The sequence below is a fragment of the Myodes glareolus genome, chromosome 18 (assembly GCF_982192425.1).
Source record: "Myodes glareolus chromosome 18, mMyoGla1.1, whole genome shotgun sequence".
Lineage (NCBI taxonomy): Eukaryota > Metazoa > Chordata > Mammalia > Rodentia > Cricetidae > Myodes > Myodes glareolus.
In genome coordinates, this window is record NC_142043.1 from 58,563,147 (window position 1) to 58,586,575 (window position 23,429).

General features: G+C 38.3%; 1 protein-coding gene across 2 annotated transcripts in view; it reads left to right on the forward strand.

Moving 5' to 3' along the window:
• The window catches only part of Pcdh15 (protocadherin related 15), a 1,307,054-nt gene that overhangs the window by 402,078 nt on the left and 881,547 nt on the right, over positions 1-23,429 (forward strand). The window lies entirely within an intron of this gene.

Consider the following 23,429-nt stretch of genomic DNA (forward strand, 5'->3'; position numbering starts at 1 on the left):
AAGATAATAGGTTTCCAAAGGCCAGTACTAGCAGTAGGGATAAATCCTGGTACCATTGCCAGTGTCTCCACAGTCTGCTCCAGTCATACAACTGTCACCCACATTCAGAGGATCTAATTTGGTCCTATGCCAGCTCCTTTTATGCCCAACTGTAGTTGGTGAGCTCCCATTAGCTCAGCTGAACTGCTTTATTGGGTGTCACCATCATGGTCTTAAGTTCTTTGCTAATATTCTCACTCCTTCCACTCATCACTTGAACTTTGCTAGCTCAACCCAATGTTCTGCTGCAGGTCTCTACCTCTGTTGCCATCTGTTACTGGATGAAGGTTCTATACTGACATTTAAGATAATTATCAATCTGACTACAGGACAAGGGCAGATTGGGCACCCTCTCCACTATTGCTCAGGGTTTAACTGGGGTCCTCCTTGTGGATTCCTGGGAATTTCTCTAGAACCAGGTTTCTTGCTAGTCCCATAATGGCTCCCTCGATCAAAATATCTCTTTCCTTGCTCTCATCTCTGTTTTTCCTCCCTCTTGACTACCCCATTCCCTCAAGTTCTCCCCTTCTGAACTCTTTTCTCCTCACATCCCCATGCTCTCAATTTTATCAGGAAATCTTGTCTATTTCCCCTTCTGAGGGAAATTTGTATATGTTTTTCTTGGGGTTCACCTTGTTACTTAGTTTCTCTAGCATCATGGACTTGTTATCCTTTTCTTGATAGCTAGTATCCACTTATAAGTGAGTACATACCATATTCATCTTTCTGGGTCTGGGTTATCTCACTAAGGATGATTTTTTTCTAGTTTCATCCATTTGCATGCAAATTTCAAGATGTTATTGTTTGTTTGTTTTTCTGCTGAGTAGTGCTCCATTGTGTAAATGTATCACATGTTCTTTATCCATTCTTTGTCTGAGGGGGCATCTAGATTGTTTTCAGGTTTTGGTTACTACAAATAATGCTGTTATGAACATAGTTGAACAAATGACCTTATAGTATGAATGAGCATCCTTTGGGTATATGCCCAAGAGCCATATTGCTAGATCCTGAGGTAGGTTGATTGCCAGTTTTCTGAGAAAGTGCCAGAGTGCCAGAGTGGTTGTATAAGCTTGTGTTCCCACCAGCAATGGAGGAGTGTTCTGCTTACACCACATCCTCTCCAGCATAAGCTGTCATTGGTGTTTTTGATCTTAGCCATTCTAACCGGTGTAAGATGATATCTAAGAGTTGTAGATGATATCTAAGAGTTGTTTTGATTTGTATTTCCCTGATGGCTAAGGATGTTGAACTTTTCCTTAAGTGTCTTTCAGCCATTTGACATTCTTCTGTGAGAGTTCTCTGTTTAGATCTGTACCCCATTTTTAATTGAGTTGTTTGGAATTTAGATGTCTAATTTCTTGAGTTCTTTGTGTATTCTCTAGTTCAGTCTGAACTAGGTTTGGTGAAGAACTTTTCTCATTCAGTAGACTGCCATTTTGTCTTATAGACTATGTCCTTTGCTTTACTGAACCTTCTCAGTTTAAGAAAGTCCAATTTATTCATTATTGCTCTCAGTATCTATGCTATTAGTGTTATATTTAGGAAGTAGTCTTCTGTGTCCATACACTGAAGGCTGTTTTCCACTTTCTCATCTATCAGGTTCAGTATGATCAAATTTATATTGAGGTTTCTAATCCATTTGGAATTGAGTTTTGTGCACAGAGATAGATATGCATCTATTTTCATTCTTCTACACATTGACGTCCAGTTATGCCAGCACTGTTTGTTGAAGATGCTTTCTTTTTTCCATTGTATTATTTTATCTTCTTTATTAAAAATCAGGTGTCCATAGGTGTGTTGATTAACAACTCGGTCTTCAATTCAATTCCTTAGCTCAACCTGTCTGTTTTTAAGCCAATACCAAGCTGTTTTCATTATTGTAGTTCTATTTCTTTTTTGTAAAGTTTACTCAGGCTTTATGTAGAACTTCTTTCTAAACATTTGAGCTCCATTTTTAGGCAGAATTTCTGTTCCTCTCATTCCTATAGCCATTCAGTCCCAAAGAAACCCACAGAGGCTTATATTAATTATAAGCTATTCAGCGTGTTATTAACTAGCTCTTTCAACTTAAATTAACCCATATTCTTATATATCTTTAGTCATGTGACTTTTCTCAGTGAGGCATTCTCATCTTCTTCTCTGTCTGGCTGGTGACTGACCCTCTGCCTTTCCTCTTCCCAGAATTGTCTTAGTCTGGTCACCCTGCCTATACTTCCTGCCTGGCTACTGGCCAATCAATGTTTTATTAAAGTAAGATGAGTGGCAGATCTTTAGAGTGTACAACAGTATTATCCCTCAGCAATCCTAGTTTAGTATTCAGTATGTCTATTACAATAATAAAGAAATTGTTTAAAACAGATACATTGCTACAATCAAGGACTCTCCTGTCATGAATAAATAATGTCCCACACCCCAGGACAACTGAAGTAGATGAGGAGCCCCAGCACAGGACATGCAATGACACCTCCTTAGTGTCATTTGGAACCACAGCTTGTCCTCTCTCCAAATCCATCTGAAAACTTCCATTTAATGAAACCCCACTCTTTCATAAGTTGACAGAATCTTCAGATGATATTTTATTTATTTATTTATTTATTTATTTATTTATTTATTTATTTATTTATCTATCTACCTATTTATCTATAATGTACAGTGTTCTGTCTGCATCTATGTCTTCAGGCCAGAAGAGGGCGCCAGATTTCATTCTGGATGTTTGAGAGTTTCCATGCGGTTGCTGGGAATTAAGCTCAGGACTTCTAGAAGAGCAGCCAGTGTTCTTAACCTCTGAGCCATCTCTCCAGCCCCAATTTTTTAAAGCTGCTTTTTCATCTATAACATTAAATTTCCTCTTGTATTTGGAATAAATATGTAGCAAATTTCTGTTTTGTTTAGTGACAACATGCCACATAAATGTCTGGAATGAGTGTTTTGTTACGAACTTTGTACAATAAGCATGGCTCCTGCTTAATTCTAAGCTTTCCTGAGCAGTTTGTCTTCCCTGCATATTACAAACAGCAGAATCACAAAGAGCCTCCTGCCCTACATATTTGGTGTAAACAATGTCCCTGTTTAAAAAAAAAAAGTCCTACAACAGCAGCAATGCAGCTTTGTGTCCATGATGCAAATATCTCAATTTTTAATAGTATTTACCACAGAGAAAATATATGCCTGGCTTGTGATTTTAAAAATTCAAAAAATAATGAGCTCTCTAACATAAGTAAACAAAGCTGAAATGCAAGGTCAACACAAAGATGTGAGACAGAGAGATAGTCTGAAGTGATGGTTCAAGAAAGTTAAAAATTCCTTGAAGCTCAGCACAAAACTGTGATAAAGAAAACAACGTAATTGAGTTTTTAATGCAAGTTATTAATAAGATAAATAGAAAAATGTGTTAACTTAGACATACATTTAAGTGCTATATAATAAAAATACACTGCGATAAAGATGGTTGTCAAAAAATGTTATGGCCTACAGAAAGATATTGAAATATTAGCAATGAAGTGGAAATTAATAGAAAAATCAATTCGGCCTATTCAGCACAGTGGGCTGAATATAATAATATACATCATTTTACATGTTACATAATGAAGTAGAAATGTAATTAATTTTGATATTTGTTAATGTAATTAAGTAGCTTATAAATGTAGTTCCAAAGATGATGAAATTCCACTTAGTAAGTATGTAAAAATTAGCTCCATGTCATGTTCAATGGAATGATTTTTTTAAAGCAATGGAGAAATATATTTTATAGATGTTTGATTATATATACATATATAATTCATTTTATAATTCACTATTGCAGCACATTGTATTTTTGAAGGAAAAGCAACTGTGCACATAGTTTATTGCTAGTATTTAATCTGAAATATTTTAGAAGTAGATAAAGGTACTGTTAAGTGTAAGTTGTTTGGCCTTGCTTGATTCCCAGGGACAATAACCACTTTCAGATAGAGTGATCACGCCCACCTGAAGGTCTAGGAGGTAGAGTAATAATTTCTGTAGTGATTTCTGTGTGTGTTTTGTTGTGGTGATTATAAGTGGAAGGCATGAATAGAAACATGATTTTAATCCCAATATTTGTATTGTAAGTAAAGAAATAAGAAAGTCCATCCTGAGGGGTAGTTGGTAAAAACATCAAAACCCTCAGAAGGCAGAATCTCAAACCTTATGAAATGGAGAACAAGTAAATACCCACAGGAAAGGAAGTAAGACTCTTAATTTAGTTTAATTAATTAATTTATTATTCTTTTTATGGAGTGTGTGTGATGGTGTCCATTAGTAACGTTATTCTGTTGGAAACTATTCTTAGTAATACTTCATTAGGCATGGTGTGGATTAATGTTCAGGCATTTAAAGTGAACGGCTCCTCTTTTACTGTTGGGCACTGAGGCTATGAAAATTGTTGCTCTGAGATTTGGCAGTTGGGGAATGGGTATTTTATTTGGCAGTCCTTGTGGAGTGTCTGAAGAAAATTATTTTCTGTGCTCTTTGGTTTACCACCCACTTAGAATTGGCTCCTAGAGGGTTTTTGCGAATGTCCACCATGAGGAATAATGAGAGCAGAAAGGAGAAAGGTTAATAACGCTCTTCTTGGTATGGCTCTCAAGGCTGTTTCATTTCTTTGCTTTTTGATTCTCTTTCCACTTGAAGGCTGCAAAGTAACTCTCCTCATGGACAAACAATTTCGCACTAAGCAGACATGCTTTATGGGCAATGCTGAGATGGTTTGGTTAGAATTACTGATATCTAGATTTATATGTAGGAATGTTTCCAGTGCATAGTTACCTTATGTGCAATGCAGAGACTTCTGCTGTCCCCTTGAAAAGTTGACAGTCTTGTCATGAAAACATTGTGCTAGGCACCATTCTCTCCTGAGAAACCTGTGTGACCCTGGACATTTCAAATTGCTGTGTTTTTTTTTCTCCAGTCTTTATTTCTCTTAATATTCTTGCTTCCATGTGTTGGAGTCCTCTTATCTCAACATTACTTGAAGAATGTGTTGAGTCAAAAATGAATACATTGCAGCAGTTTGCTAAGGACAATACTTTATAGCATCATTGTAATTCCCTAATCTTGTCCTAAAACCATCACTGCTTCATGCAGATTTGATTTCCTTGAGTTGTTGTGCTTCAGAAAGAGCTCCTCACAGTTTCAGGCAGAGCTTCTTAAATGGAATTGACTTTGGGATTTCCCTAAAGTTACGTGTGGCGAATGTTTTCTGGGTATGTCTGCTTGGACAACTTAAAAAATTTTATATAGCCTGATTTAGGATGAACAAATGACTATAAACTATAAATTCTCCATGGTAAAGAAATACAGCATAAAACATTTTAACACAGTAGATCCTCAGGCTGGGGCTCTGTGGTAGATTCTGGGACTACATGTAGAAATTTTTAGCATTTGTTCACAGTAAACTGTACAAAAACAAGAAAGAATAAAAAAAAGAAGGTAGGAAAGAGGGAAGGGAAGGAGGAAAGTGTGGAGGGAGGGAAGGATGTAGGAAAGAAGGGAGGAAGGAAGGAAAGAAGGAAGCAAGAAGGAAGAAAAAATAAATATGAAAGTATTTTCCTCTAAATTGATTCCCTGTATTTAACCAGCTATGACCTCAGAAAATTATTTCAACTTTGCTGTGGTTTTCTCATTTACAAAGGAGGGGCCTTTCTCAGAAGAAGATTTTGTAAGGTTTAAGTTGTCCTTTGCATACATCTTAACATACACTGTACATACCTTTGTTAAATAATAGACAGAAACTACATTATTACAAGATATATAGAGAAATTACAAAATGGATATTCACTTCTACTTTGTTCTCCTCTGCAAAATCATTTAACAAGATTGAGCAAGCAACCCACTATTCTTTCTTTTTTTCTCAAAGTTTATTAAAATAAAAAAGTCTCCATTTCCGCTCCTCCTCCCAACCCCCTCCCACTCTCCCCACTCCCTGCCCTCCTCTCTCTCCATCCCCAAGAGCAGTCAGGGTCTCCCACCCTGTGGGCAGTTCAAGCTCCTTCCCCCTCCCTCCAGGTCCAGGAAGGTGAGCATCCAAACAGACTGGATCCCAGAAATCTAGTATATGCAGAGGAAACAAGTCCCAGTGTCATTGTCAATGGCTTTTCAGAAAGACTCGGGGCCAGCCACATTCAGAGAATCCGGCCTCATTCAGAGAATCTGGTTGGATCACATGCTCGTTCAGTCCCAGTCACTGGCCTTGGTGAACTCTCATTTGATCAGTCCCCTTGTATCAGTGGGTGATCGCACCCCTCGCGGTCCTGATTTCCTTTTTCATGTTCTTCCTCATTCTGCTCCTCATTTGGACCTTGGGGGACTCCGTCCGATGCTCCAATGTGGGTCTCCATCTGTATCGCCATCCATCCTCGGATGAAGGTTCCCTCTGATCTTGTCTTCCTTGCTCACGTTCTCTTTCCTTCTGCTTCTCGTTTGGACCTAGGAAGTTAAGTCCAGTGTTCCGATGTGGGTCTCCGTCTCTATCTCCATCCATAGAACTTTTTTGTCACTCTTTGATAATTTCATTTGCTTCTGAGAGTGGTTGACAGTGGAGGCACACACCATACAGACCCCATTTTTTGTTGTTAACAATGAATGTCAGCCTGTAAAGTGTACCATGTTCTTATTTCTGCAGCAAAGAATTCAACAACTACTTTCAGTTAGATAATGCCCATCTAAAATGACAAGTATATTTTCTTAGTGCTGCTGTGCCTCATTTCTTTAGCTGACGTCTATCTCTTTTGAGATGTGAAATCTATAATATGCTCTAGGCTTGACTTACAGAGGGTAACTGGTTGACAGTCAATAATAGGATTGTGTTTTTTCTTCCTGACCTGACTCTTTTCTAATTTTTTATCACTGTGGAAACCCTAATGGAGGGAATTATCAGCTTAGATACTGTAGTTAATATCCTAATCAGATGTTAACTCAGATCTATAGTTCCTTGGTTCTGTTGTGAAGCCAAGACCCACTTTTTCTTACCTCCGACAAGATACCAGGAACATCTCTTTTGACTTCTTATAGTCACTTCAGCCACCTCAACTATCATTGATTGTGCATATTGTTTAACATATGGGCAGGATATAAGAAAAGAAGAACAATGAAATTTACTAATCTTAGAATTAGAATAAGGGTGATTAAGACTCAGTCTAAGCAACTCCTCTATTCAGATTTGACATACAGGGTAATGATTTGGTTCATTTTATTCTTTAGCGTGCTGTTGGTGTATCATGAATCATTCCACAGCCCATCTGTTGCCATTTCCTTCTGTCGCTCTATATCCTCTGGTTATCAGGAAATAGAGTGAACACTTGCTTGTTACAGGTAATAACAATTTGGCCATTCTGTCATTGTCTTTAGTTGGGTATATCAGGTGTAGAACGAAATGTCAATGGGTTTCCATCTGTAAATTTAACTGTAAATTTAAATTTTACATTTGGGGATTTTCTCTTAGTTTACAATTGAATTTGTCCAAAAAGTCTATAGCCAAAAAAGTCAGTGGTCAGAAATAAATTTTCACTTGCATAAAATTTTGTATTATGTGGAAAAAAATGAATTCAGTCAAAAAGATGGCTCCTGCATCCTCTTCTTCATACATTTAAGTCCACGGACTGCAAGAAGTTTAGCCACTGAGAATATAGAGAGCAGTGAATTCTGGGAAGGGTTTTGCTCTGGGGCTTCCTTTTATACTGACTCAGGACCCTGGAAGTACACAGTGATCTATGGACCATTCCCTAAACTTTCATAGACTAAACTCAAATCACAGAAGGGCTTGGACCCCAAGATAGTTGGGAGACATTTTTCTACACTGATTACCTCTATTTCCATTCCATACTGTATTCTTTACAACCTATTGTGTTTACCGTAGGTCAAACATTTATCCTGAGTGTATGTGTATTTTTCAAGTCCTCAGACGTCCTTAAACTTTACAACACCTTGGCATTCTAAATTCTCCCTTATTCCCTTTGTCAAACAAATATGTATGTCTTAATGTTGGGTGAGAGGTGACCACACTGATATCCCCATGTTGCTGTCTGTTTTGCTTTTAATATGTCACTAAGTCTTTTGTTCATATGCAAGTTTTATCAATCAATCCATCAATGCCACAAAGCCTTGAAAGGAGAGAATTCCCCTTGTCTTCTATAGTACGAAACCAGAAAATATAAAAATCATAGAAAATACATTGAGGCTGCTTACTGGGAGCTGGGTTGGAAAAGAACTGGGTGTGTCAATTATGAGGAGAATGACTTCAGAAGGCCTGATTTGCAGCATTGTAACATGTGGGGCTGGCTGGCTTGTTGGGGTTTCTGTCCTGCCCAGTACCCCAACAGCCGGCAAATCCCAAAGAGAAATTACACACAGGACTCCATAAGGTTATAAACTGATTGGTCCATTAGGTCAGGCTTCTTGTTAACTCTTATAACATATATTACCCCATTATCCTTATCTGTGTTAGCCACATGGGCTCGGTACCTTTCTCGGTGTGACAGCTTACATGTTGCCTCTTCGGTGGTCTGTACAGGAATGGCGAGGGAGTTTCTTCCTCCCTAGCCTTATCCTATTCTCATTGCCCCTCCTCTACTTCCTGTCTGGTTGACCCACCTATACTTCCTGCCTGGCCAATCAGCGTTTTATTAAAATACATGATTGACAGAATACAGATAATTCTCCCGCACCATTTCCCTCTTTTTTTTTTAAACAGAGGAAAATACCCATAATCCATTTGTTGGGAATGTGGGCGTAGTATTTCAGGCTACTTCCTGCTGGTTGGGGGCGCTGATAGTCTTAAGGGGACCTAAAGAAAATTTAGAGTTATAATCAAGTCATGACTGGAGTATCCTGTGAGTCTCGATCATCTCAGGCAGCAGTCTTGGATCAGTTCTGGATGTAGACCTCTGTCATCTGGGCCATCTGTTCCTATCGGAGATTTTTCAGGTGGCCTCCCTTGGTCAAAGGTGATTATTCTTAACTCTGAATAAATCCAGAGACTCTCGTTTTCTGTGGAAACAAAAGCAAAATCTCTTCTCCAAAGTAACATACCTTTTGACTTCAGTTTTGAAGCCAAGGTATTTTCAAAATTTCTATCTTGGGTTAGTTCAGCAGCATTTATAAACAAAAGTCTTTTAGCAGTTGTTGCTCCTTCCTCAACAATCAAACAATTTAAAGAGAGCATAATAGCATACAGTATCAAGATTTTCTGTGTATTTTCCATCTTTATGCAGCTTTATTTTTAACCTCTATTTTTTTTATTTTTACTTTTACTTTTTGACATAGGTTCTCTGTATATCTTTGTCCTGGAATAACTCTGTAGACCAGGCTGTCCTTGAACTCACAGAGATCTGTCTGTCTCTGCTCCCCAGTGCTGGGATTAAAGGCATGTGCTACCACACCTTGAACTCAGAGATCCTTCTGTCTCTGCCTCCCAGGCATTGGGATTAAAGGTGTGTACTACCACACCTTGAGGTCACAGAGGTCAATCTACCTCTGCTTCCCAAGTGTTGGGATTAAAGGTGTGTACCACCACATCCAACTACTTTCTTTCTTCCTCTTTTACCCTAAGAACTTTAACCTTTAGCCTGCATATATTTTTAACACATAGTAAACCATTTAGAGGTTTTCTTTGTCTTTGAACCTCTCTTTACTGTATCTCTCTTTTTTATGACCACATGAGTTTAAAACCATGGCTTTGACGGTTAGACCCAGTCCATTTTTTAGCTTTCCAACTCATATTAGAGGTACCATTGGAGCCTTTTACTGCCACAACTCTATGGCGTTTCAAGGTCCCTGCCAGCAAACAAGCTGGAGCATTCTGCTCACAGACCACACTCAGTCGGACTGCCTGCCTGAAAGAGTCAGAGTTTGCCCTGTCAGGACAGCCCAGAAAGCCGGCATTGTAAAACAGCACAGCTTTTTTCCTGCTACGACTGAAAACCGAAAAGCATGTGTTCCGCTTTTCATCAACACGGTTTAAGTGCTTCACGGCAGGACCTCTTTAAAGAGCTGCAAGGTTTTGCAGCTAAAGCTGAGTCAGGAAGCCTCTCTCAGATGAGAGTGCTTGCTTGCCTCTAGCAAGCAAAGTAGACCCAAGAAATTGCTGCTACCAACAAAACATGCTTTACTCTATTCTTTCCCAAGCTTTCTCAGGCTTTCTGTGGGTTCAGTTATCCACGTCTGGGCGCCATATGTAACATGAGGGCCGGCTTGTTGGGGTTTCTGTCCTGCCCAGTACCCCAACAGCCGGCAAATCCCAAAGAGAAATTACACACAGGACTCCATAAGGTTATAAACTGATTGGTCCATTAGGTCAGGCTTCTTGTTAACTCTTATAACATATATTACCCCATTATCCTTATCTGTGTTAGCCACATGGGCTCGGTACCTTTCTCGGTGTGACAGCTTACATGTTGCCTCTTCGGTGGTCTGTACAGGAATGGCGAGGGAGTTTCTTCCTCCCTAGCCTTATCCTATTCTCATTGCCCCTCCTCTACTTCCTGTCTGGTTGACCCACCTATACTTCCTGCCTGGCCAATCAGCGTTTTATTAAAATACATGATTGACAGAATACAGATAATTCTCCCGCACCACAGCATGAAGGTCACGGTTAATAATAATACATCCCTGACATTTGCTCAGAGTCACTCCGCAGACAGCAGTGTGAAGTTCATATTACTCATCCTCTTCCTTTAGTAAAAATGATGAGAAATTGACATATGAAGGCCTTGAATTCAGTGAACCACAGTAATCTTATTAAAAATTAATGTGTTTGGGGTTTAAGAATCTCCCCAGTGCAAAAGATAGATAATCTTTGATTGGGGAAAAAAAACAAAACATAAAACAAGGTTCCCTGGTTTTAATATGGAAATCAACAAAACTCAACACGTACAAAACTATAGGATCTAATAGAATTCTATTCCATCTGAACACTCAGAGGCAGGAAGCCACCATGTCAGGAAAAGGACCAGCAGTTCTAAAAGTTCTAAAAGTGGAAACTATTTTCATATAATCAAGTGAAGTCTGTGTCTCTGAATTTCATGTCTTCAGTTAAGCCTCTAGCTCTCTACTTGACAAACTCCATGCACATAATTTCAATAGCTGCATCACAATAGTTACATTTTTTTCAAGAGATATGAATCTCTCTCTGTGGTGTGTGTGTGTGTGTGTGTGTGTGTGTGTGTGTGTGTGTGTGTACTACAAGCCTGTCAATTACCTTGCATACCTGTCTGGGATCCAGAATTCTCATTCAATAGTTTTATTGGGTGTGTCTTCCTCTTCCCACTCAAGGTGCCTTTTCTATCTAAAGACCTTAACTTATGCTTTTGCATGCTGTAGAATTTTCTCGGATTCCATGTTGGGTAGCATCTGCTTCTTTCTCCACTTTAGAGTTCTCAGGAATTCCAGAGGAGTGTTTGAACTTTATGCAGATTTATTTCCCATATTTTGTCCTGTGAAATCATTTTTACAAAGGGTAGTAAGATATCTTTGAAAGATCATTGTGTTCCCTTCGAAGAGAGTGGCATTTGGTCATTACATTCAGCAGTTAAGGAGAAACCAAAATAAATAACTAGCCAAGTCAACTATATCATGTTTTTATCACTCGTATCAATTATTCAATCAATAGAGCAATATTAGATTCAGTGGTATTTGTGGGGAACAGTAGTTAAATTAGATCCTTAATCCATACTTATTCTTCCATGACCTCTACTAAAAGCATTTCACACCTGGAGATGCTTTGTGTTTGTTGTTTTTTATTCATATTACTGTTAAATAAGTACCATATTGTAGTTGGAGGCTGTTCATTCGGTCCCGGCTGCCCAGACTCAAAATAATCACACAGAAACTATACTATTTACAATACTCTTTGGCCAATAGCTTGAGAATATTGCTAGCTAGCTTCTATATCCTAAACTAACCCATCTCCATTAATCTGTGCATCACCATGTGGTTGTGGCCTATCAACAATTTTTTGGCAGGCTCCAGCAGAAGCGTTTGTCTCTAGAGGCAGCTACATGGCTTCTCCATGACTCAGCCTACTCTTTCTCTATTTTTTTGCCAGCCTAAATATATTCCGTTAAACCATTGGCCAAAATCAGCTTCTTATTCATTAACTAATAAAAGCAACACATGTACAGAATGACTTCCCACACCACCTTATCAATTACAACGTTATTAACTTGATGGAAATTAGGATCACCTAGAAAAACAGATCTCTGTGAATGTCTTGCCAGGAGATCACTTTATCTAGATTATGCTAATTGAGATGGAAAGACATGACCACTGTGTGTGTCATTCCCTAGTTAGGGGATCCTGGACTGTATAGGAGTAGAGAAAGCCAGCTGATTGCTAGCATGGATGAATCCTCTGCTAGCTTTCTCTGAATGTGACCACAGTGAAAGCAAACACTTGACGCTCCTATTGCCTCGGTTTCTTCTTCTTGATGGCCTGCACCTTGATAGCGAACTAAAATAAATTCTTTCTACTTGAGTTGCTTTTGTCAAGGTATTTTCAAAACTATGACATTAGTAAAGACCATGTGGGGTGGGCTTGAGACTGAATATCTGGTTTCTGATGTGTGCATGTGAACATTTGTGTCAGTATTTTAATGTGAGCTTCTGAACTCTTCACATTGTCATGAAGTAGTACATGAATATATTTACAAGCTTCAGTGAATATGAGTTCTGGGAACTATTCAGTGCAGTACTTACATTTCACTGGACAATTCCTTGTTTGATCATTTACTTACCTATTTCTACTCTAGTGCTCAAACTTAAAATAGAAAATCATAGGAAAGAGGGTGAGTCAAAATGACATAAAATTACTTTCATATTTAATTTTCAAATTACAACACAATGAATTAAAAGCTATCTTAGCTCCCGATCCTGATGGCAGCATAGACTGTCCTTGATATGTTTCTCTTCTCAATTAATGATTTTTTTCCTCCTAGGCATTTAAATAATAATTAAAGAATTATAGACTAAAGACAGGCATAGCAGCACAGACCTGTAGTCCTAGCATTAAAAAGGCAGAGTCAGGCAGATCTCTGTGAGTTCAAGGCCACCCTGATTCTACATAGTGAGTTCCAGGACAGTCAGTTTTACATAGAGAAACCTTGTCTCAAAAAGAAAGAGGAGGAGGAGGAGGAAGAGGAGGAGGAGGAGGAGGAATGACTAAGATAGGTTCAAACAATGAAAAATAAAGAGGCTATAATGTTTTAAAGTTGAAATGTTGTTTTTGTTGGCTTATAGTAAATACAACTAACAAAATTTTTGAATGGAAGTATGAATGATGGCTCAGGGGTTGAATGCTCTTCTAGGGGACTCCACCTTTATTCCCAGCATATGGATTAGGTGGTTCAGAATTGCCTGTAGCTCTTCTGAAGAGTATCTTATGCCCTTTTCTGGTCTCCCTGGGCATTACAATCAGTTACACATACTGTCACAGACACATATACATACATAAATAAAAATAATAAAAGCAAATCAATAACATCTTGAGTCAGTGAACTAAGCTGAGTATCTAATACCTGAAATGACATAATTACCTCCACAGTTGCCTTCATTCAAGCAGGGAAACCTGCGGTTCAAGAACTAATACCATCATTTGAAATAGGACGGTGCTTGTTTCGATAATTGCACCCTTCACAGATTGTTTGAACTCTCAAAAGTAATGCATTACTGAATGTCTATTCCATTTAAGCCATAGCAATATGATGCATTTGTGCCAGATGTCTGCAGTAGCAAAGTTTAAAGGTTCATGATGAGACTACGGGTGCAATAATCTGCGAGGAATTGGTGTTGGATATTACCAACCAGATGCTTAGAATGTAAGCTTAACATAGCTCTCCTTTTTCCAATGAGCCCCCAGTAGTATCACTAGGATTATACCCGAAAAAAAAAAATGTTTGTTATTCAGTACAATTTAAGGCAATCGTGAGAACCGCGCACAGATTCATTAGCTCTTTCATCCATCTGAAATCAAATTGAAGACCACTGAGTTTTGAAAAACACTGAAAACCCCTTTCCACTCCTTCAGTGAATAAGGAAAAAACAACTACATCTTTAAAAACTGCCCATTACATTTAAAAGTTAAGACTCAACAGTTGAAAGAGTTGGAAGTATATGTTTGTTATAAGAGGAATGCTGTCTTTGATATCGATCATTCTTCAGTAGAGCATAGCTCTACAGAATACTAATACTATCTCAGAACTCTAACAGTACCCAAGAATACTATGATAAAAAGTGCATTAGATTTTACGTAGTTGTGAAAAGATCTTCGCTCTAGTGTGTATTAGCTCTTTCAAACATCCCATTGCTTGAATCATGGAGGGAAATGCAGAATGTCATATTTCCCAAATCTCTGTAGAAAATTGTGCCTGCAATGTACAGTGAAACGATGTGGAAAATGCTGGCTCAAAAAATTCTGTGTGCTTTATTTCTGGCCGTCAAAATGTGCTTTGTTGATACAGGTGCAGAAATGTGGGAGGTTAAAGGACTGAACATGGCCATGATGTGAGGCAGAATTTGTTTTCTCTGAAGCTCTTGAAACAGAAAGTTCTCCATATAGGTGAGCGGTTCAAGGCTCCTACAACTTCAGGAAGCACTGTCTCTTTCTTTAATGTGCACATGTATATTACTACCTGTAATCATATCAATTTCCTGCTTGAGTTAGATATAGTCTTAGCCCTACGGCATGGTCTGAAGGAGGGTGTGATCCCAGGCCTCTACACTGAAAGATCATGAGAAAGTTTGAAAATAAGGTATTATCCTCTTGCTAAATAAAAGAACCATATGTAACTGAATTTTAGTTGAACTTCCTTCAAACCAGACTTTGTCTTAAATTAATATTCTATTAATTGGTTTTGCATTTTGTAAGCTGAATACCTTAAACCAAGAGAACAGTAACTAGTTTAAAAGATTGAAGCTTTCCTCTAACAACAATGCATGGCCCATCTATAATACTTACTTTTCCTATTCAAAATATTGAGCAAACTGAATCACTATTCGAATTATCAGAGGTTTCATGGTTGCTTATATAATTAACTTCTGGAAAATATTATGATCCTGACAAATATTCAGTGTTTCTTTACATCTTTACCAGTAAGTAAATATAATCTTAAAGTTTTCCTCTACAATAAAGTCACAGGCTTTGTTATTTAGTGCAGATTTTTACCCTCCTTCCACTAATACGAGTTTAAGTTCACTGGCGTGAGTTTAATAGTTATACCCAATAATATAATGTAAGAAAAGTAATGATTATTATCTCTACATAACCAGCAAAAATCAGGGCATTAACTTTCTAATTGAATATATGTGCAGGAAATGCCTCCCTTGAAAGGTTACTTTCTTCCTTTATGAACAAATGGCTCAGTTGTGGTAGTTTAAGCAAAAGTTAGGCGAGATCTTCATGGTGCAGACACAGTAGTGAACTGTGTGTGAACAAAAGATATCCCCCAGATATTCCTTTATTTGCATAGAAAATCAATGTGAAAACAACAGTATTGGTCCACTCAGTTTGGAAGTATGCAAAGCCTTCTTATTGCACAGGAATAAATGTATCTTAATGAGGGTCATCAGTTCTGGGTAAATGCAGTACAAACTTCCAAAGGCAAAATCACCCAACTGTTTCACTCATATTTTTAATTGGAGTATATTCTAGATTACTGAAAAAGAAAACAAGAGCTTCGAGTCTCTTAACTATTGAGTCATTTTTATCACAACTTTTGGTGTTATTTAAGTTTTCCTTAATGAAAAATAACCTAGTATTAGTGGGTTTCCCTTACACAAATAAGTTTGAACTGGATCTGGGACATTGTTCCATTATTTATTTCAAATTAATACATTTAATTTTCAATATTCAAGTCTTATGAAATCTGACACCTTCTTACTTTATGAAAAACACATGCAACATTCCTAAGGAGAACTGAATTTTCTGTCAGATAACTTTACTCAATGCTCTTCACCTCTTCATTCATGTTTTCCCAGGATATATATCTAATCAGAGTAAAGTGGCATTTTCTCTTTCCATTGAGGAGTTTAAAATTCCCTTACTATGTATTATCCTTCAAAGTACAAGCTAAAGTGTACTTTGATGCCCACATGCAAATTAAAAATATTCTTTTGGGGTCTTAAATATTTAAAATTCAAAGTGATGTGTGGTTTTGTTTCTTCACTTATACATGGAATATCACTCTTTTCAGAAAGCCCTTCAGACCAACATGGGACTATTTAGGGATTTATTCTTTGAGCATGTGTGTTTGCATTATATGCATGTAGCATGCTTAAATTCACTAACTTTCTTCATGTAGTAAATGAATGACTGTCTGCACAGAAGCCTCTTCTCAATGTTTTCATGTGGTGCATGTAGGAGCCTTCTGATTCCACAAGCTTAACAAAAGATTAGTTTATGACTGAAGGTAGAGAAGATAGTGTCTGGTTGCTGACATGGACATAAAGCAATACTCAATGTGTTATAGATACGGTAATAGAAGTGTTGTTGCTACACACTCACATACACACACATACAGAGAGATAATTATCTTGATCTTTATTGCTTGTTATTGTAATATTCCCATAATCTGCTTTCACATAATGTTAAGACAGACTTATTTCCTAAGTTTATTTGACCCATGAATGTTTGTTAGGACTTTTTTTCCCCCATGGGTATGTGTGTGTGCTTGAGTTTTAAATATATTTTTATTCTTGAAAATGTCATAGATGCATACAATTCATTTCGATTATAGCCACCCCCACTCTTGTTCCAACCCTCCTCCTCTATCCCCCAGCATCCCTTCCCAACCAGATTTTTATTTTCCAATTTGTATTTTTATATTAGTCATAACTTATATAATCGTCCAGCTGAGTCCATTTTTTATGCACTTCTTAAGTGTCCCTGGACAGTAGATACCCTGTCCTGACTCTGGGGCTTCAGGGACCCTGTGCTCTTCCTTTTTGTCTAGCTCAATCAGTGCATCCACCTTCTTTTCCCTCTGGGAGCCTTTACCAGCACATTTGTCTCCACAATGCCTGTTTACCATAGCAGTCTCTAACTGTACTCTGATTTTAACCCTGCCAACAATAATCCTAGGAATATTGCACCCAGCAGGATAAAAATGGCATTCCATACTGAAACAATTTCTTTCCAATGCTCTTCACAGACTGAATAAGTAGCAAGTATCTCTCCAACTTTTTCTTCCCTTATTCTTCTCCAAAAACTACCCCTGGAAACTTCGCCTGTTTAAGCTTACCCAGATATTTGACTGCTATTTCTGTTCCTTTGGTTAGAGGGGTCTAGATTGTTGTCATATGTAGCCTCAGGATTCAGAAAAGCCAACATTTCATTTAGCACATAACTGTTTGTAAATTTTCTACTGTTTTGCAAGAAGACACTAGAATTCAAGAAAGACATCCATCTGAAACCATGTGTGAACCCAAAATTTATACCTATGTGATTTATTTTTGTTTTTCACAGATGTCTCTGTGTGTCGTGTGCATATATGTATTTGTATGTTCACTCACATGTATAAGTGCACATCTGTATGGGAACCTGTGTGCATGTGTATATGCATGCCTGTGGAGATCAAAAATTGGTATTTGACGTCTTCTTTGATCACTCTTTGCTACTGAGGCAAGGTTTTATCCTTGAACCTGGAGTTCATTGATGTGTCCTAGTTAGTCTGCTTGCTCTGGGCATCTCTTATCTTGCCTTCTCCGCCAAGTGCTAGAATTGCAAGGTGGTTGCCTTCTTCTTCCAGCATTTGTGTGGATACCAGGGGCCTGAATTCTGGTCCCCACGCTTTTATGACAAGCACTTGAACATCTGAGCCATCTCCCCACCACCCATTTTCATTTAATGAGCATAATTACATGGATTAGCAGTCCAGTAATTTACTCATATGCACGACATGGGACCCCAGGCAGTCTTTCATTCAAGAAAAATTTCCTTTCGGTTTGGAAAAAATTTAATTTTTATAAATAATCTGAAGCTAGCATAAAATTTACAAAGAGCCCTTTAATAGTGACACATCTGAGGGATTACAGACTCAAAGCTCCTTACCCTAAAATACTCCAGAGCCCATTTTCTATCAATAAGTATATTTTTATATAGATCTGCAACCAATCACCAAAATCCTGTTCACCTTTCAAGAAAAATGAATTCATAAAATGTCCGGGAAAATGGAAAATATACTGAATGAGGGAACCCAAAGTCAGAAAGTCAAGATATGAATATTGATATATTACAAACCTCTAAACATTACAGACTTTTGGTGTACTGTGCCTAATTGTGTTTCAACATTAGCATGAGCATGTGCTCCTTCTGCACCTCTGTGATTGGCAGGAACAGGACTTTCCTTGTTTAGTTCATTGGCAGAGATTTCTCCCATCAGCATAGAACCCATGAACTGGAGAATCTTCCTGCAGGTTTTCTGCAGCCATGCTTGCTTGATGACTTCTCTCTATGGTCTCATCTCTGGCTTTGATTAATAAAGGGTGGATGCAGCACTCAGCTGTGGTTTGGAGCCCAGCACAGGTTTGCCCATCAGATTTGCCCACTAAGGAACAGCTGTAATTTTACATCAGGATATGACAAAAATCAAACTGGCCTGACTGTCTGATGACCCTTTTGGGCTGTGGGTCACCAAGTCCAGTCCTACGCATAATCTGATTCACCACCATCATAGTACTAGGCAAGCAATGTGAAATAAATGGATTCCCAAATGCACATATTTTCAATATTTCAATCCAAATATTTTGAAACAGTGATTTATACAAAAGGAGTTGAAAGCACTTCAAGTTATGATGGTAATTACAGTGAGCTAAGTACAGTGGGGAAGTCATTCCTCAGAGAGCTTCAACCCTGACAAGTACATTAAATAAAAAAAAAATTGTCTTCACTAGTGATGCCCAGGGAGAGTGGATTTTATCTTCATCTTTAAACAGTAAACACACACACACACACACACACACACACACACACACACGTATATATAATTTGGTGAATTATGTGATTGATTAATATTTTAACATTTTTAAGTGATATATAAACCTAGCTTTGAAACTTGCATGTATCATTGGAATCATTGTATAGCTTATATTCATTCATATGTGAATATGCATAAATGGTAAATAATCTGATACTAAATAATATTCTTGTTCAGGGTATAACCAGACAATCTACTGATGGAACACAGTGCTATGTTTACTAGAACAATAATTTTTTTCATCTTAATCTGCTGCCATATACGAGATATGGTCAATGACTCTCTCCATCCCGTAAATTAAAAATGTATAAGACATATTATAAAATTCTGATAAATTTTAGTAATTGGGAAAGCTTCATTTTTGATAATCAAAACTAACTTGCATGGCTCCATAAGTTAAATTCCACATAGTTAAGGTTCCAGTTTTCCATTAATATATTAATTTTCTTTCTCTACTTTATAAATGTCAAGAATGGGCTTAGCAATTGGAGGGGAAATTTGGTCATAAGCACCTCTTCAGTTTGTTGGTAGCATCATTGCAATCTTTTTCTTATTTCTATTAATCAATAATAATAGTAAAGAGGAATAGATTCTCCTATAATTGCTATAGGATGGCCTGTCATGCTCTGTTTTTAAAAAAATCTTTCTTTACCAGATACGGTGCAATCATGCATATTTATAGAGCAACCTGTAGCATGGCAATGTGTGTATCATCAGGGAGTGAATATGCCAATCATATTTATCTTTTCAAACATATTTTCCTTCTTCATTGGGAAGTCTCAGAATCTTTCCTTGCAGCCTTTAAAGTATACAATACACCTCTATCATCGACACCCTGCTGAGGACCAGCACACCAGGATCCCTCACTGTCTTCTAATGGCATCCTAGCACCCGTGTATCAGAGTATCCTCATCTCATTATCCCCGTATCTTCCCCAAGCCCTGCCTTTGAAGTCTGTCACACCAGTGTGTTAGAATCACATCAGTGAAGTCAGTCAGCACTTGACGTGTTATCTGCCTTGTTTCTCTTAACACTAAGACTTCCAATTGCATCAATTTATAACAAATGGCAATACACTTCACTTCTGAATAGCATTCCTATATATATATATGTACATATATAAACATATATATATATATATATATATATATATATATATATATATATATATATGTTTTTGTGTGGTCCTCAGTTGATGGATAAGAACTGTTTCTCTTTTTTTATTGTGAATAGTGCTGTAGTGGACACCAGTCTGCAGGTGGCGCTCCAACCTACTGACTCGAAATCCTTTACTCATAATACCCAGTGTTTGAACAGTTGCCTCTCATGTTAGCTCTGTTCTTAACAGTATAAGGCACTTCCTGGCCATAACAGGTACCCTAATTGAGATTCAGACAATTGACATAGAGTAGAGGAGTTTCCTTTTTTTTTTTTTTTTTTTTTTTTTAGGTATTATGGCCGACACTCATTCTCTCTAGCATTTTGAAAACATGTCATCTCAAGAAAGCTAATGTCTCCTTGCGGTTTTGATTTGTGTTTCTGTGACAATTAGTAAGACGGATCTTTTAAAATGTATCTGAAGGATGTTTTCATGTTTTCCACTGACAAAAGTCTCATCAATTTGATTATCTGTGGAGATGATTTTGCTATGGCATTCCTTGAGTTCCCTTAATATCCTGCTGATATCCTGAATAGCTTTCAAAATGTTCTCTTCCATTCTGCAGGAGGGTCTTTTCTTTGATGATGTCTTAATTTCCTTCTCAATATCTGTTTCAGTGGATGTGATTCTTTTCCATTTTCTGCGTGATGCCAGTTGACAGGAGCTCTTTGCATGTTCACCAGAACCCCTGCTTTGCCATTGACGTGAATTCTTCAATGATTAACTTGTTGATGAGATCCCCTCCTTTCTTTCCTCACGTGTCCCCAGGACTGCTTGATAGTAATCCCCTGACACCTCACCGCAAGACACAACTTAGGGGAGGCCCGCCATGAATATTTTTCATTGTTGCCTATGTTTATTGCTATCTATAAGACCATAATAGGAACATATGTCCTTAATTTTTGTAAGTGGAAATGCCTGCTCCAAGTAGCTGACTTTTTCTAGATCCCTGCTACCAATGGTGATGTCGACCATAGGAGCAGCAAATCTCAAAGTATAAAAGTAGTTAGCATTATTAAGTGGAAATCAATTAGTTGTAAACTGAGAAAACAGGATTGCACAACATAGCAGTATTTCAGTATTGATTCATGTGAGAAAAGAAGAAGGAGGAGGAAGAGGAGAAGGAGGAGGAGAAGGAGAAGAAGGAGGAGGATGAGAAAGAGGAGGAAAAGGAGGAGGAGAAAGAAGAGGAGGAGGAGAAAGTTGCATTTATCCAGTCTGATCAAAGGGAGAAATATGAGTGAAGAGAGTCATTGTTAATGAGAAAAAAAATGTTTTAAAATCTTCCACATATTCTATGTGGTGATTTTGCGGGAAGCAAATCATATAAATATAAGCGTGGCAGTGAGCACTGGGCTGAGCTCCCAAAGATCAATTGAAGAGTGGGAGGAGTGAGAATATGAGCAAATAAGTCAAGACCATGGTGACGACACCCACTGAATCAGTTTACCTGAGTTAATACGAGGTCACCAACTTCAGCCAGACAGAGAAGGAACCAGCATAGGACCAAACTAAACCCTCTGAATGTGGGGGGCAGTTGAATGGCTGGGCCAGACTGAGGGGCCACTGGCAGTGGCATCAAGATTTGTCCCTGCTGCTTGTATTATCTTTTTGGAACCCATTCTCTTACGATGGATACCTTGCTCAGCATGGATATAGTGGGGAGGACCTTGGTCCTTCCTCAGAGCAATGTGCTACTCTCTGGGGAGTGGGTGGGGAGTGGGATGGGAAGGAGATGGAGGGAATGGGAGAAGGGGAGAGAGTAGGAACTGGGATTGATATGAGATAGTTTGTTTTCTTTTTCTTTTTATTAATTTATAAAAATTTCCACTTCCTCCCCTCCTCCCAGTACCCTCCCACACACCCCACTCCCTATCTTCCTCCATTTCCAGTCCTAAGAGCAGTCAGGGTTTCCTGCCCTGTGGGAAGTTCAAGTTCCTCCCCCCTCCCTCCAGGTCTAGGAAGGTGAGCATCCAAATAGACTAGGATCCCAAAAAGCCAGTACATGCAGATGGAACAAGTCCCAGTGCCATTATCAATGGCTTCTCAGAGAGCCCCCATGTCAGCCACATTCAGAGAATCCGGTTTGATCACATGCTCGTTCAGTCCCAGTCCAGCTGGCCTTGGTGAGCTCTCATTAGATCAGTTCCCTTGAATCAGTGGGTGATTGCCCCCGTCACGGTCCTGGCTTCCTTATTCATGTTCTCCCTCCTTCTGCTCCTCATTTGGACCTTAGGGGCTCAGTCCAGTGCTCCAATGTGGAAATAAAGAAAGATGTAAGTGTGGAAATCTGTATGGACATATGAAGGTTCAAAGTGATAAATTATTAAATAGCGTTTCTGAAATTACTGGGCTCGAATGACAACAGATCACAAGACACACAACAAAACCCACTTTAAGAGTTTATTAAGAGTGAGAAGGATACGTGCACAGGCCTGCGGAAGTTGGTGCAGGAGGAGAGCGTGGAGTGATGATCCCAGTTTTTAAAGGCTGCCTAGTGCATGCACAGAGAGGCTTCCACAGTGGCAGCTTGCGTAGATCACGTGACCACGCTGCACACATTGCGGAGGGGCTTGAGGGTGTGTATGTAAGTTGCTTGAGCGCTTAATGACACATGTGTGGCCCTGGAACCTGGAAGTGCCAGCACTTGGGGTGGCTGGACATTTTACCAAAGCACTGAGTGATGGAAATGATAACAGTGTCTTGGTTAGAAGGCTCATAGGATTCGGATGAATGTTTCCCTCAGATCAATCAATAACAGAAACAAATTGAATCACAGCAATAATTTTTTTAACCTTGATCTGATCATTTGCCATTTTTTTGATTTTTAATAAACATTTTAGCATGGTTATATCAGAAATGGAAACTGTTCAACTAATCCAAATATAGATTATTCTAGGACTTTATAGACAATTTACCTAAATATTCTAATCCATTCTAACCCTTTCTATAAGTGTCAAGTAAAGGATATTTTATATGTGTTTGTTTCATACAAACATCAAGAACTTTTTTAAAAGCTCAATACAGCGAGACCAGCTGGATAAATAGTCTTGATTACAAAATATTTGAAAACACTTAATAAACAAATGAGCTGGACTTGGTTGTGCTCAGGTTTTTAGAGTGCTTGTTAGCAGGCATCAACCCCTGAGTTGATCCCCAGGATTGTATAAAATAGAGGGGATGGTTTATGCCTGCAATTCCAGTGTTTGAGTGGTGAGGCAGGAGGATTCGAATCTGAAGGTCTGAGACTGT